The sequence below is a fragment of the Agelaius tricolor genome, unplaced genomic scaffold (assembly GCF_023055355.1).
Source record: "Agelaius tricolor isolate 1412-34295 unplaced genomic scaffold, bAgeTri1.0.p SCAF_1, whole genome shotgun sequence".
NCBI lineage: Eukaryota > Metazoa > Chordata > Aves > Passeriformes > Icteridae > Agelaius > Agelaius tricolor.
In genome coordinates, this window is record NW_027269261.1 from 29,934,414 (window position 1) to 29,950,823 (window position 16,410).

Consider the following 16,410-nt stretch of genomic DNA (forward strand, 5'->3'; position numbering starts at 1 on the left):
CTTTCTGTAAGAAAACTTTCGTGATTCCTCGGTTCATGCAAAATAACTAGAAGAGTTATTCTGCTGCATTTTTTTATAGCACACAGAAAACCTACCAGAGCATGATTAGTGCCATGTTTGTCTGGGTCTAAACAGAGGACATCCAAGAACACACCTATTGGTAGTCTCAAATATTTTCTTCAAATTTAAAAACAAACTCAGTGTATTAAAAACCAAAATGTGTTTTTCCATACTACCACATATTTGCCTCCCTCTCTTCTCAGTCTACAGTCCATTTAGTGGTACCCCAGTACTACTTATATCAAAACTTCCTTCAGTTGTCCTAAATTGTCCTTCACTTATTATGAGAGTGTAATTCAGAGAGAAGCACAAAGCCAGCAGACCAAAAGTTGTGACTGGGCTCAGATCCTACTTTTCATGGAAAGCAAGGCTTATAACATGATCCCCTTGTGTCCTCACAAGGCACACGGATTGTGTCTACACAAGCTTTGGAGGACACCATGCATATTCTTCACATGCAAGACAGCAGCATATCACACAGCTGTCAGAGAAGCATCCCTTGTTAACATTCTTCAGCTTGTTTTATGAACTGATGTATTGCAGAGAAGAGAAAATAGAATAAGCTGTCCAAAAAACAGTGCTAAATAATGGTATAAGAGTAGAGACACAGGCAAAGATAGGGGTCCATGCACTGACTGAGTAAACAGGAATTATTTTTCCTCTCAGTTAGATTACATGTTGTCCTAGGGTGACGTTATGATGCTTGTATCCCCATTCATGTGTTCTGTTAATATTGGATATTATGTTCTGTACCTTTAAGACCGGCTCTGAAGCGGGAAAGTTTTGTTTTGGTTTTCTTATCAGCCTGGCGGGACACGGAGACTGCGGCTTTTGCTTTTGCTGCTTTTGCTTTTTGCTTTTGCTCTCTCGCTCTTGCTCGCTTTGCTTCTGCTTGCTTTTGCTCTTTAGCTAATTCAGCTAAACTGTCCAATTTCTTCCTGGACGGTTTCTCCTTTCCTTTTTCTGATCACTTCGAACCTGCTCCGGACTGGGACCTGAGAAACACCAAGATCCTGCACCTTCTGGCCTGCAGCAGCAGCCCCAGTGCCGGAGGGACTGAGACCAGAGTGACCACCCCCAGAGAGAGACTTTCTGAATTTGTCATCTTGTTTCAGAGTGGTGTCATCCGGTATTGTTCATTTTGTGTGCTGGGGGGTGCTGTGCTTGTTAAATAAACAGGTTCTTTCCACTCCTCTCTGAGAAATCCTTCCCGAACCGGTTGGGGGGAGGGGCTGTGTGGGTTTGCTAACTGGAGGAGCCCTAATTTGGAGATTCTCCTCCAAATTTGCCCTAAACCTCGACAAAATCTTGGCGCCCAATGCTGGGCTCGAGAGAGTGAGTGGAAAAAGCCTGTTTTGTGGGTATTTTGGTTGCCATTACTCTCTGTTTGAAGCAGCTAATAGCCATGCTTTTTGAATTCATGATGAGTGTTGGGGTGAAGGCTTGCATGTGCTTCTGGTCCCTAGGGTTTTTCGAGATTTTAATACCTCTGTGGTCCCTAGGTTTATTTTCCTATCCTGAAATAGTTCTAGTATTGTCCCTCATACGTAGTTTTTACAGCAGAGGGGCAGTGACCAGAATAGCTATCCTGCTGGGCTTGATGGCAATGATGTGCAAGAAGTTTATAAACATGTTGGGGTCTGCTCCAGGTATGAATGGTTCTTGGCTATGGTTATTCGTCCAGTTTGTTAGAGGAGGAGCAGCAGGGAATGAGGCTTTTCAGCCTTTGGTTTCCTTCCTCTCCTATGAATCGGTTGCATCAGTAGTAAAGGATGTTCAGTTTCCCCTGAATGTTAGAGAAACCATCTTTCTTGTATTCAATCTGGTAACCTTCCTCTATACAGTCTGCTGTCTCTCCAGAATGAGGGCTGAGATTTCTAGACGGGCTGATGAGACCCCTGACTTAGGAGTAGACCCAGGTGTGAAACATCCTGAGTGGTGTGGGAAATGGGAGGAAATGGGCCACATCCTGAAGGAATTCTCCGACCCTATAGTCTGGGATTTTCCCCATAAACAAATTCAGAACCCAGCTGAGGTGGGGAAATATCTGAAAGAGAAATACCAGGATGAGCCTAAGGAGAGAAAGGTCATTGCAGTGAGCTGGGCCCTGGCATATGCTTATCGCACTCTGTTGGAGACTGTAGGACAGCAGACGGAGGCAGGGGGGCAGGGAGATAAATCAGCTATCCCAGTCACTCAGGCTGCAGCCAACACCACAGGCTCAAAGCCAGCAGCCAAACCAGATAGTGAGCCTAAGCCAGCAGCTAAACCAATGGCTGTTGCTACCAGTACCAGAAGTGGGAAATGCACAGACAAGACCAATCGACCAGTGGATGATGATGATGATGATGATGCAGCAGAAGGAACCTCAATGCCTCCTGACATAAAATCAGGAGTCAAAGCAGCAGGTGCAAGACCAGATGCAAATATTGAGTCCTTTTCCCTGAAGGACCTTCGTGGCTTACGGAAGGATTACACCCGACGACCTGATGAATCCATAATTAGTTGGTTAGTCCGTCTCTGGGATGCTGCAGGCGAGGCTACAATTCTGGATGGCACGGAAGCAAGGCATTTGGGATCCCTGTCACATGATCCTGTCATTGACCAAGGAATGATGAGGGGGGCAAACCCTCAGAGCCTCTGGGCACGGGTCTTGGAAAGTGTTGCACAAAGATACCTGTGTGCAGATGATCTTTATATGCAACAGACACAGTGGAAGACCATAGAGCAAGCGATCCAACGCCTGAGAGAGATGGCAGTGGCAGAGATTATCTTCTCAGATGATGTGACAACTAGGAACCCAGACTTGGTGCCATGCACATCTGTGATGTGGCGGAAACTTGTGCGACTTGGGCCACACGAATATGCTTCTGCCCTAGCCATAATGAAGCGGGATGAGAGGGACGAGACTGTGCTGGATATGGCAAGGAAGCTCCGAGCATATGCAGATGCTGTGCATGGCCCAACACATGCCAGAATTGCAGCGGTAGAAACACGTCTGCAGAACTTAGAGGATAAGATAGAGGAGAATCATAAGAAGCTCAGAGAGGAGATTAAAGAAGACCTTCTCCAAATCTCGGCAGTACAGATCAGAGGTTCTGGTATCCAAGGCAGACGTTCCCCAGATGGCCAGAGAAGGTACACCCCACGAACAGAGCTGTGGTTCTACCTGCGTGACTGTGGAGAAAATATGAGGAGGTGGGATGGAAAACCTACTGCTGTTCTGGCACGACGGGTGCGTGAATTGAAGGAAGCCACCAGGAAGAAAGCAGCTCCAGTTGCCCGTAGCCGAACCACCAGGTATGATGCTGATGATGCCATGTCTGATCCCCTTGAAGGAACATCTAAGACATATGCCCAGGGAAAGAAGGATAACCAGGCTTAGAGGGGCCCTGCCTCTAGCCAGGTAGAGGCCAGGGAAAATCGTGTTTTCTGGTCTGTGTGGATTCGTTGGCCTGGCACATCGGAACCACAAGAGTATAAAGCTTTGGTTGATACTGGCGCACAATGTACATTAATTCCGTCGAGACATGTGGGGACAGAGTCTGTTTCTATTGCTGGTGTGACAGGGGGATCCCAGGATTTCACTTTGGTGGAAGCTGATGTGAGCCTCACTGGGAATGAGTGGAAGAAACATCCTATTGTGACTGGCCCAGAGGCCCCATGTATTTTGGGCATAGACTACCTTCGAAGTGGGTATTTCAAAGACCCAAAAGGACTCAAGTGGGCATTTGGGATAGCTGCTGTAGAGACAGAGGGCATCCAGCAATTGAACACCTTGCCTGGGCTGTCTGAGAATCCATCTGCAGTAGGATGTCTGATGGGAGAAGATCAACGAGTGCCAATTGCCACCTCCATAGTGCATCGACGACAGTATAGAACCACTCGAGATGCTGTGATCCCCATCCATAAGATGATCCGAGAGCTGGAGAGCCAAGGGGTGGTCAGCAAGACCCACTCACCCTTCAACAGCCCCATTTGGCCTGTGCGAAAATCTGAAGGAGAATGGAGATTGACTGTGGACTACCGTGCATTGAATGAGGTGACTCCACCACTGAGTGCTGCCGTGCCAGACATATTAGAGCTCCAGTACGAGCTTGAGTCCAAGGCAGCGAGGTGGTACGCCACTATAGACATTGCCAATGCATTTTTCTCCATTCCTCTGGCAGCAGAATGCAGGCCTCAGTTTGCTTTCACATGGAGGGGAGTGCAGTATACCTGGAACCGACTGCCCCAGGGGTGGAAGCACAGTCCCACCATCTGCCATGGACTGATCCAGACTGCACTAGAAAGGGGTGAGGCTCCAGAACATCTGCAATATATTGATGACATCATTGTGTGGGGGAACACAGCTGCGGAAGTGTTTGAGAAAGGAAAGGAAATCATCCAAATCCTCCTGGGAGCTGGTTTCGCCATTAAAAAGAGCAAAGTAAAGGGACCAGCTCGTGAGATTCAGTTCCTGGGAGTGAAGTGGCAAGATGGACGGCGTCAGATTCCTACAGACGTCATCAACAAGATCACAGCAATGTCTCCACCCACCAATAAGAAAGAGACACAGGCTTTCCTAGGTGCCATAGGCTTTTGGAGGATGCACATTCCTGAGTATAGTCAGATCGTGAGCCCTCTTTACCTGGTCACCCGCAAGAAGAACACTTTCCACTGGGGCCCTGAGCAGCAACAGGCCTTTGTCCAGATCAAGCAGGAGATAGCTCATGCAGTAGCTCTTGGCCCAGTTAGGACAGGACCAGATGTGAAGAACATGCTCTACTCTGCAGCCGGGAACCATGGCTTGTCCTGGAGCCTTTGGCAGAAGGTGCCTGGGGAGACTCGGGGTCGACCACTGGGATTTTGGAGTCGAGGCTACAGAGGCTCTGAGGCCAACTACACTCCCACAGAGAAGGAAATCTTGGCTGCCTATGAAGGAGTCCAAGCCGCCTCAGAGGTGATTGGTACAGAAGCGCAACTCCTCCTGGCACCCCGACTACCGGTGCTGGGGTGGATGTTCAAAGGCAAGGTTCCTTCCACTCACCATGCCACCAGTGCCACATGGAGCAAGTGGATTGCTCTTATCACTCAGCGCGCCCATATAGGTAAACTAAATCGCCCTGGGATTTTGGAGGTAATTACAAATTGGCCCGAAGGTGAGAATCTTGGTGTCACAGATGAAGAACAAGAACCAGTGACACGGGCTGAAGAGGCTCCTCCATATAACCAACTGCCCCCAGAGGAAACACGCTATGCTCTTTTCACTGACGGTTCCTGTCGCATCTTAGGGATGAACCGGAAGTGGAAAGCAGCCGTATGGAGCCCCACACGACAGGTTGCACAAGCTACTGAAGGAGAAGGTGGATCAAGTCAACTTGCAGAACTCAAAGCCGTTCAACTGGCTCTGGACATTGCAGAAAGAGAGAAATGGCCAAAGCTCCACCTCTACACTGATTCATGGATGGTAGCCAATGCTCTGTGGGGATGGCTGGAGAGGTGGAAAAAGGCTAACTGGCAGCGTAGAGGAAAACCAATTTGGGCTGCTGATGAGTGGAAAGACATTGCTACCAGGGTAGGGAGGCTACCTGTGAAAGTCCGCCATGTAGATGCCCATGTCCCCAAGAGTAGAGCCAATGAGGAGCACCAAAACAATGAGCAGGTAGACCAGGCAGCAAAGATAGGGGTGTCAAAGATAGACCTAGATTGGGAACACAAGGGAGAGTTATTCCTAGCTCGATGGGCCCATGATGCCTCAGGCCATCAGGGCAGAGATGCCACCTATAAGTGGGCAAGAGACCGAGGGGTGGATTTAACCATGGACAGTATTTCACAGGTTATCCATGACTGTGAGACGTGTGCTGCCATCAAGCAGGCCAAGCGAGTGAAGCCCCTGTGGTACGGTGGGCGATGGTCCAAGTACAAGTATGGGGAGGCCTGGCAGATAGACTACATCACACTGCCCCAGACACGCCAGGGCAAGCGCTACGTGCTGACCATGGTGGAAGCCACCACTGGATGGTTGGAAACCTACCCTGTGTCTCATGCTACTGCCCGGAACACCATCCTGGGCCTGGAAAACCAAATCCTGTGGAGACATGGTACCCCTGAGAGGATTGAGTCAGACAATGGGACTCATTTCAAGAACAGCCTTATCAGCACCTGGGCTAGCGAACATGGCATTGAGTGGGTGTACCATATCCCCTACCATGCACCAGCTGCAGGCAAAGTGGAGAGGTACAATGGACTACTAAAAACCCAGCTAAAAGCTTTGGGTGGGGGATCTTTCAAAAATTGGGAGCAGCATTTAGCAAAGGCCACCTGGTTAGTTAACACCCGAGGTTCCACCAACCGAGCAGGTCCTGCCCAGTCTGAGTCCCTGAATGTAATAGATGGAGATAAAGTCCCAGTGGTACGTGTCAGAGGTTTGTTAGGGAAGAATGTGTGGGTCAATTCTGCCTTGAGTACAGACAAACCCATTCGTGGGGTCGTCTTTGCTCAGGGACCAGGTTGCACATGGTGGATAATGCAAAGAGATGGAACAACACGATGTGTACCACAGGGAGATCTGATTGTGGGGTGAGAAAACCATACAGACATGAGATAGAAGGAAATGTGTAAGTGTTGAAGGTCTGGGCAAGTGGGAGATGGAGAAGGAGATGGGCAAGTGTCGAAGGTCTGAGCAAGTGATAGATGGAGCTTTGAGTGAGTAAGGTGAAAGGGGTGAAATCCTGCCGCTCTGTAGTATAGGGCATGGATTCAGTGGTCCAGTGTGGGGATGTGATGAGGACATAATGAGTGTTGCTTGTAAATTGTGGGGGAGCAGATGAAAATTTTGTATGAATAAATGCATGATGTGTGGTAGTATGTTGATGATATGGGGATAAGGGGTGGAATGTCCTAGGGTGACGTTATGATGCTTGTATCCCCATTCATGTGTTCTGTTAATATTGGATATTATGTTCTGTACCTTTAAGACCGGCTCTGAAGCGGGAAAGTTTTGTTTTGGTTTTCTTATCAGCCTGGCGGGACACGGAGACTGCGGCTTTTGCTTTTGCTGCTTTTGCTTTTTGCTTTTGCTCTCTCGCTCTTGCTCGCTTTGCTTCTGCTTGCTTTTGCTCTTTAGCTAATTCAGCTAAACTGTCCAATTTCTTCCTGGACGGTTTCTCCTTTCCTTTTTCTGATCACTTCGAACCTGCTCCGGACTGGGACCTGAGAAACACCAAGATCCTGCACCTTCTGGCCTGCAGCAGCAGCCCCAGTGCCGGAGGGACTGAGACCAGAGTGACCACCCCCAGAGAGAGACTTTCTGAATTTGTCATCTTGTTTCAGAGTGGTGTCATCCGGTATTGTTCATTTTGTGTGCTGGGGGGTGCTGTGCTTGTTAAATAAACAGGTTCTTTCCACTCCTCTCTGAGAAATCCTTCCCGAACCGGTTGGGGGGAGGGGCTGTGTGGGTTTGCTAACTGGAGGAGCCCTAATTTGGAGATTCTCCTCCAAATTTGCCCTAAACCTCGACACATGTGCTGGAAGAACTATGGCAGTCCAGGACCCTTTAATTTCTTAAAATGCAATGGCAGATGGCATTAGCAAAGCTGCAGTTGCATTCACTGTTGTTCAGCATGTGTTAGCAGAAACAACATCTGGTGCTCTTCCTTATATTTCTTTAAGTCTTCAAATGGGAACATGCCTTATTTAATTACTTTCTAGCCACTCTATGCAAGCCATCCCACACACACTGCTCTGGTAGATTCCTCTGCATGAGTGCAAGTTGAAGTATTACAGCAGTTCACTGCCCTTCATGTGCTTTCCTGCTAATCACTGAACTTCTGGCTTGACCACCATTGACAGGTACACAGACAATTCAAAAGCTCATTCTTGCAGACATCCTAAAACTACCAGGCAAGCACAGAGCAAGTGCATAATGTCACCTGCAGAACATGCACAGCTTCAAAGACAAGAAGAAAATCTCACTGTTTACCTGTATCCTGTCATCCTTGACCTCCATCTTTGCCTGACGGAAGAACATTAGCCTTTCAAAAGAACACGCAGATAAAGCAGAGGCAACGCTACATCTTGAGTTATTCCTGTATGGAGATATGCATATGTGTGTATGCCATTGCTCTGTTTCACATTCCAGAGCCAGATTACTCAGGCTTCATTCATCCCTGGCTTCTACAGCCAGAGAGAGAGCTGTAAGTTTGAGGAGATAGGATAGGGATCCATTTGTGGCATGTCTGCCTTCAGCCCTGAGAAAAGAAACTGACACTATATTCACTTCCATCTTTCTCCTGAGCTTAGGAGTAAATTGCAATTCAGTAATGAATGAAACACTTTATTCCCAAGAAACAAAGTTCAAGTGTTTAGATTGGAGCTAAATCCTCCCTCCCACCGAAGCAGTGCACTGGAACAGTTACACACCAGGACAGCCTTCCTAGCTAAGGAGTCCTTGGGGAACTCCCAATAATGCATTGTCCAGCCTGAATTCCCTCTTGGACAAGGCTCCAAGCACTAGACCTTTTCCCCTCCAAGCAGTAAAACAGTGATAATATCTCATGCATAAAAAACCCCAGTCCTGCTTTTACTTCTTAAGTTAGTACTGTTTCCACAAACTCTGCATCAGATCCTCAGTTTGTTTATACTGAAAGTTCCTTGGAGCAGTGGCAGCTTCTTCTTTAGCTCCTCACTGGAGCTTAGCTACAAAGAATAATAGTCAAATCTGCATTGGCAACATCTTCTATGGCCAGGCATGAGGCCCAGAGAAAGCACCAAAAATTCTCTCACCCCAAATACATTCTCCTACGCTTGCCCTGCATTATCAGTTGTACCATATTCACCTCAGAGGGGAGGAGTTTGCCTTTGAATCCATTGATTGCAATCACATAGCCATAGCAACACCTTCCCAAAACACTGCTAATACTGGACCACCCAGAATGGTATCAAGATAATGGCATGAACTATCTCAAACCATACAAAATATGAGGCACTGAATTCACCACACCAGATTAGCACTGCTATGTATTGGTTACAACACCTGTACAGACAGGAGTTTATGCCATAAGATCATCCATTCCAAGAATCTAAGCACTCAAAAAAGATGGCAGAGAAAAAACAGGTACAGAAAAATGGCTGTACTTCTCCCTTCTGCATTATTCGCCCTTGCTAAAGGGCATTCTCCCTCCCCGTATCAGTACTAAAAGCCTCCTGTAAGTACTGTTCTCCTTAGTGGTCAGGTTATACACAAATTTGTTTCATACACAAATTAGGCTCTAAATTTCACACTTTATGGATAAATGTACAGGTCATGCTACCCAGCATGACAGAAAGATATTCCTGTTAGGTGAAGGTCCAAATGGCCCAATATAATCATCAAAAATGAACTCTTGCAGAGCACACACTGCAGAACCTCACCTAATAGCTTCTTATTCACTCTCTCTCATAAAGGTCAAAACAGAGTTGTCACTGAATAGTATAATGTATTTTTTTTTCCTGACTCCCATTTACAGCAGGCAGGAGATGTCTCAACAGCCAAAGACATTCATCAATTTGTTATCCATTCAAATTACCATATTCCTTGACCCTCCTAACCAAGGATCAGCAAATCCTTTACTAACATCAATGAATTTAGTCTCACATCATGATTAAAGGAGTCCTCTTTCTCCTAACTCCAGTTAAAGAAAGAGAATTAGAAACCATAAAACTACACAATTACAAAGCAGTATTGGAAGAGCCACAAACAGAACCTAAGTTTTTCAAGATCAGCTTGATTTTTGGATCAACAGTTTCCTTTAAAATAACCAGGTAATGCAGAAAACCAGGGGTTTATTGTCATTGGTTTCTTGTCTTGCATAGGAGATATTCCAGAAGGGATAATAACCACATCCTGTCACCTCCATTATACTGAACAGCAGCAAAGAAAGTTTGGTCCCCAAGTGCTTTTTCATGTCCTTCTTCAAAACCCAGTATTCCTCCATCAATGAAAGCAGTACAGAATTTCATATGTATAGTGGTATAGCAGGACTGCTCAATTATAGAGAAAGCAGCAATTCTTTTAGTGTGGGGCACCACAGACTACAAATGGGAAAGGAGAGACAAAGCCAAGGAGAAAAAATAGGGTTGATTTTGGTTCTTTGTGGGTTTTTTTCAGGGACAGAGGATTGGAGGGAAGCAGTGAGCTGAAAGAAAAAAAAGAGTTCCAACAAAAACACCCCATCAGACTACAACAAAATGCATTGCACTTCAGTGCTTCTAAATGTCCCCTGCCTTTGTGTGACTGTAACACAATATGAAACCTGCAAAATACAAGTTCCACTACAAGAATTCTTTCTGCAGCTTCGCAAACATCCACTGGTCCATCCAGCTCACTGGTAGATTACCAAATTGTACTTGATCAGGTATAGATGGCACTGACTCTCAGATATTGCAGGCAAAATATTTAGGAATACTGCTCAAATGTAATTTTCTTTCCAGTATAGTATGTATTTGTGACTGAAGCAATCAGAAAACATTTACACTACCACAAAGCTAAGAATTTTGGTTTACTTGTAGCAAATAGCTACAAGTTTGCTGCCTCTAGCCAAATTCTTTGCTTACTCATAGAAAAACATGTCTGACTTCAGTAGGATTTTCTTAGCGTTTGAAAGGTGTCCTTGGTCTCCAATGGTATGCAAGGTGTAAACAAGTGAAGAACTTGACCCAAATTTGCTTATTCTTCAAGACAGCTACAAGTTACAATTCCCAGCAATATTTATGATGGCATTATTTTGTTCCCATCAATACCACTTGAACTCAGTGGCTTTCCTTTTGACCTGTTCAGCTGATTCTTCTCATTTGCCAGGCTGACCAAATGTTCTGAGAAAGATAGGGTCTCTTCTTATAATTTGCTTTGAAAAAATTAAAGCACTCCGGGATCTACTCTTCTGAATCCCATTAAGTTCTACTTAATACTGATGTAGTTTCTTCCCTCAGAAACAGCAGGTAGGCTCCTCCATTCTTCCTGGTATAAACTGTTTGTGATCTTCAAAGACAAGTGCTTCCAGGGACAAAGAATTCCTATATGGACTACGGGTAAACCATGGATAAGAAAAATACCTAGAGATGCAAGATAGACACTTTAACTAGCAAAAAAAAAGGCTATGAAAAACTGTATTTGTAACCGTCATGATTTAAGCACCTTGAACAGGAGTAAGAAAGAACATGTCCTCTCCACCACCTTTTAATTTGAAAAATTTAAAAATAAAGGTAAAGAAGGGAGATATTTTCCTTAAACTCTAACTATGTCAAATGGCTCCAGGACAAGGAAGAAGAATGATTATCTCTACCAGTGAGTAAGAAATATGGGAATCTTAAACTGTGTGATTTGTATAGGATGACTAGGATGTAACACCATGAAGTTTAGCTCATCTTTTCCTCAGGACAATGCTTTTCTATTTTCCTTGCCAAAATCATTATTCTTCAAGATGTAAGTTGACCAGAAGTTGAGAGCAGGGACACTGGCAAGTAACACATGCAAGGAATGCAGGGGAATATGCATTGGCTTCCATCAAAGACAAGACTCCAGCAAAAATGATTACTTGGTTCCCCCTTGGCACAGTTGTTAAAGTGTTACATTTTGCTACTGTAACAGGACTTTTTAACCTTACTGTTTCTATACAAATTTAATGTTGATTTCTGTTGCAGTTGCTGCCAATACAAGGTCCTGAAATACAGGCCCCACCGCAGTCAGAAGGAAAAAGATGCACAATGGAGCCAGGGATGGGTTAAAGAAAACACAGAGAAGAACACTGTACTTGGCTGTACAAGTAACTCATGAATACATCTTGAGAAATGTCCTGGATTATCAACTGCAATAAAACTCTCTCAATGAGGAAAACAGGGATGTCCTGGAGAACTAAGAGTTCTGGTTTTCTGTGTTCACTTCATGCATGGTTTGAAAATATTCCAGAGAGAGATGAGAGAGTGGCAGAGAGAGGGAAAAGAGAGAGCAGCAAGAGAGAGGGAGGAAGAGAGAGAAGATAGCCACAGAAAGCTCATTTTTCCTGGTAGCTAGAGAGATTTAAGCACTGTAAGGAGAAAGAGAGCAAAACACCATTTGGAACATGGATGGGAGTGCAGGGATACAGAAATAAAGGGTTTTATCTGCTTCTTATTCAATCAAATTTAAGTGGGAGACAGAGAGCCCAACTGTTAGCTTGGGGGCAGCAGTTCCTCCATAAAGAACATTTTGAAGAAAGGAAAATGAAGCAAAGCTGAAATAATGATCAAAGAATGAAGTGGTCAATAATTATACAGGTGTATGCTTAAAGTGGGCAACAACTTAAAAGTTATAAATCAAGAGACTTTAGAAACAGCCATAAAGATCTTTTCCTCTCAATGCTGGCACATAGCATCATCCTGTCTATCATCTGCCACAGAGTAGTCCTTTTGCCTACCTTTAAGCAACATTTGGCAATACCTGTAAGATACAGGTCAGAAACAGCCTTCTGCACCATTACAGCAGTAATTACTTCCCCTGAACTGAAGAAGACTTTCCAAGTTTCCACATAAATGTCCAATTTCCTATTGGAACATAATGGCTTAGAATGAGAACATTTCATTCCCTCCAAAACTTGTATGTGTTTGAGTAGGAAGAAGTAACTACCCAAATTACTCCTTTATATCTAAAGCAATAGAAGCTCATCATTTTCATGTTGACATCCTAGGAACATTGCACTGAAAGATAGAATGAGTGCCTGCATGCACTTGAATGAAAAGACTATTTGGGGTTCTTTCATATTTCCTTTAGCCCCATCTTGATATGGCTGAAAATTTCTTCAGTCTTCAACTTTTTACCTGTTGATGTTAGGCTAGTATGTTTGCTATTAATTCATTTCCTTTTTTTAGCAACAGCCAGGACTTAAAAAGTAGTCCTTCTAAACTTTGAAAAAAGAAATCTAACAGTCTGTTGCAAGTGCTTGTAAAGGGGCTGAATTCTGCTTTATCTCAGGCATCTTTTAGGATGCCTCAACTATATGCAGCAACAAAACACAGTAAAAGTTTTAAGAAAGAAAAAAAGAGTAAGCAACAAACCTTATCCTCCCATCTTCATCATAAAAATGCAAAGCTACCCATATGGCCCACTGCAAAAGAATGCATTTCCTGGAGGCACTGTGCTGTCTCACTAACAAACACACACAAGATGTACTGTACAGATATAGGCTGGAGGTCACAAAATCCCACTGCTGACCAGCAAAAAAAAAAAAAAAAATCCTCATATTTCACAGTCAGGAGATTCTCATAGAGCCACATTTCACAACACAGCAGCTGAGTAAGGATTTTTTAAAACAGCAACAACATCAAAGCATGTTTAAGGTTCCAGAAACATGATTTCTGCTCAAAATAAAAACTGTCTGTTCCCACTGTTTAAAGTAAGAGAGAGTTGGATGTGGTTGCGGGTTTGTCCAGTGACGTGCATGCACAGCATCATGGCAGGAAGTTTGCAGATCCATGAGGAAGAGCACGAGCACATGTTCATAGATCCCAGGACAGAAGGGACTGGCTGCCTATTCACACACTCAGGCACACACGTGTCATCAGGCAGGACAAAGGCAGAGACACAAGTTCACACACATGCAAGTCTTACCTCTTCCCTGTATACAAAACAGATTTAGAGCCTGAGTGAAATAGCTTGGCAGTCAGAAACGAGTGATATTTCCCATGTAGAAAATACCACCCACGTTGCAGAAGTCATTATTCTTGCTACTCTTCCATTCCACATGCATGTTGGCACTTCATGCCGACATGAAGTCATAGTATATTCCAGGAACAGCTCTAGCCTTTTTTTCTTCCCTTTTTAATTTTTTTTTTCCTTTCTTCTTCTTACTTTTTTTTAGAAGCATAAGCAGCCAGTTTACCAAAATTGGCTTAAACCATGAAGACCAAGACCCTGAAAGATTTGTAGATGCTTTAATCGTGGGACAACCAACCCCCAAGAGAAAACTTGGGAATCTGCGTTCCTCTGAACACCAGCAGAGTCAAAACCACAGTGAGGTCAGTGGATGACTGTGGAAGACAGAGACTTCTGCAGGCTCTTAACCAGTTTGCCTGCAACTGTATTAATAACCTGGAATTTCTGATATTCATAAAGCAATCCAATAATTTCTGATAGAAACTGTGGAGGGTTATGTACATTTTGCTGTATATGTCAGCATCAATTGAGGCTTTGAAGTGACACTGTGTGTCTTGGATGGCTTCTCTATGCTTTTAAGCCACTGGTACTTCAACTGGAACCCAAATAGTGCTTTTCAGTGATTTGTCCTCCTTCACAGAAATTAATTATTTTCTAAAGCATTCTAATGAAACAAAGGATTGAAAATGTGAACAGATACACTGCCTGCTGATTGCTGCTACCAATCTAAGACTTTCAATGACCCTAAAACCACAGAATCTAATCTCCAGTTTTCCAAAGCTGTGCCACAGGATCCATATCTGTCCCTCCAACTTCTAACCCACTAACAAAATGACAGGAGCCTCAGGCATTAAAGCAGTTTTTAGCAGGCACCACTGGAATTCCAGGCACAGAATTAAAAGCTGCTTTTGCTGTGTAGTGACAAGAAATGACTCCAGCTAAAAACTGCTCTGTAGCAGGAAGAAAGAATGACTTGGTCATCTCTGTCAACCCTAAAGAGGTAAGAAACTCCCAGTAGAAATCAAGGGTTACAGAAACCTACCACTGCCAAATATTGATACATCTTAAGCCAAATGGCCTGACAGAGCTGGGAAGAAAGGGCTCTCTGAAGCTACAAAGCCTCATTGTTAAAACAGTTACAGGATATTAGTTATTCATCAACCTGTTTCCAGTCACACAGCTCTGGTGGATTGGTTATTTTTAGTGAGTTTTTTGGGCTTAGACTCAAAGAAAAAGAAACACTATGCATTGCTTAAAACACTGAGAGATAAAATGCCCCAAATAATATCTATGCCGCTCTTGCAGATCTGCTATTGGAAACTCCTGATTTATTAGCAGGGTTAAAATGACACCAAATGTTCAGATCAAAATGTAAAATTGAGGACAGATATTCTTTCCTATATGCATTTAACCAGAGGTACCAAGAGGAAAAGAACAGTTTATCAAGGGATTGAGAGCAAGTCCAAATAGAAGAACAGTTTTATCAGATTTTCCAACTTGCTGCATTGGTCTCAGTCACACAAGCAGCACTTTCATTTGCTTTGTCCTCTAAGCACAGCTTAGTTAAAGAGCACAAGTCCCTCTTATTCTGAAGCCTGCAGAGTTCAAGTAATCTGGACCATTTTTTCAAGCCCAGACACCACAGGAGAAGGCAAATGATTCCTGGGTCATGCTATTTTTAATGCCTGTCTCTCTGCCATGCTATGACTTCTGTGTCACTTCTACAGAGGTTGACAGCTTTGGAACAGCTTCAGTGGAGAAGATATGAAAGCCATATTAAAAAAAATGTATTATGTTCTTACTGTAAAAAGTGTAGAGTTGTAGCTTTTTCTTAAGACCTTTGTGTTTAGAGGTGTAATATAAAGGTGATGGCCAAAATTTTTCACTGTTACTCTTAAGCACTCCAAGGATCAGGGGCAAACAAAAAAAAAAAATCCAAAAAATTCAAGTCCTGCAGAAGGGCATCAGGTTTCAGGATCAAAGGGATGTTTTCAGACCATCCAGTTCCAGAAGTATCCTTTGCTGTTTAAGGAAAAATACGTGCACTGCAAAACTGTACCACTTTCAGTTCAGCTACATGCTGTTTGTGATCTTTGCTACAATGGCAAGCAGAGAGAAGGAAGAGGAAGAGAGAGAAGAAAAGGGAGGAAAACTGTATCCAAGAGTTTGGTAAAGGTGAAAGGAGTCTTTAGGAAATGGAAAAGAAAAATCTACACAGGATTATCACTGAAGTTCAGCAGAATCAGCCACTAAATACAAAGAAAAACTGTTAATCTTGATTATAAGAATTATTTGGAACAGTATTTTTTACAGTGAGAACAGTCAATCACAGGAACAACCTCCACAGGGATATGCTAGAGACCCCATCACTGGAGGTTTTCAAGATGCAACTGGACAGGGAGCTGGATAATCTCATCTAGGCTTCCTTTTCCATAAAAGGTTGGATCAGATAGTTTTTCAAGGTCTCTTGCAACCTGGGCCTTTTCATGAGCCTATGACCTAAACCAAGGATTTGGTTAAACCATCTGAGGTTTAACATCTAGCTGAGTGCATAGTAGATTCTACTTCCAGAAGTACCTATGTGGACCAAGATTGCAAAAAAAACCGCCTGCAGTTGATTTTGTACCATTGTTAAAATATCAATGTATCATCTGTCCAGTGGTAACAGCAAAGATAGTTCTCAGCGACAACAGGACTGGTTG

At 44.0% G+C, this 16,410-nt stretch overlaps 1 protein-coding gene and 1 long non-coding RNA gene across 4 annotated transcripts in view; one reads left to right on the plus strand and one right to left on the minus strand.

The window, feature by feature from the left end:
* Positions 1 to 16,410, minus strand: part of DAAM2 (dishevelled associated activator of morphogenesis 2) — a 209,273-nt gene that overhangs the window by 147,117 nt on the left and 45,746 nt on the right. The window lies entirely within an intron of this gene.
* Positions 740 to 7,451, plus strand: LOC139590514 (uncharacterized). Its single transcript, XR_011679347.1, has 2 exons — positions 740 to 1,189; positions 7,064 to 7,451. It is a non-coding gene; the product is annotated as an uncharacterized lncRNA (long non-coding RNA).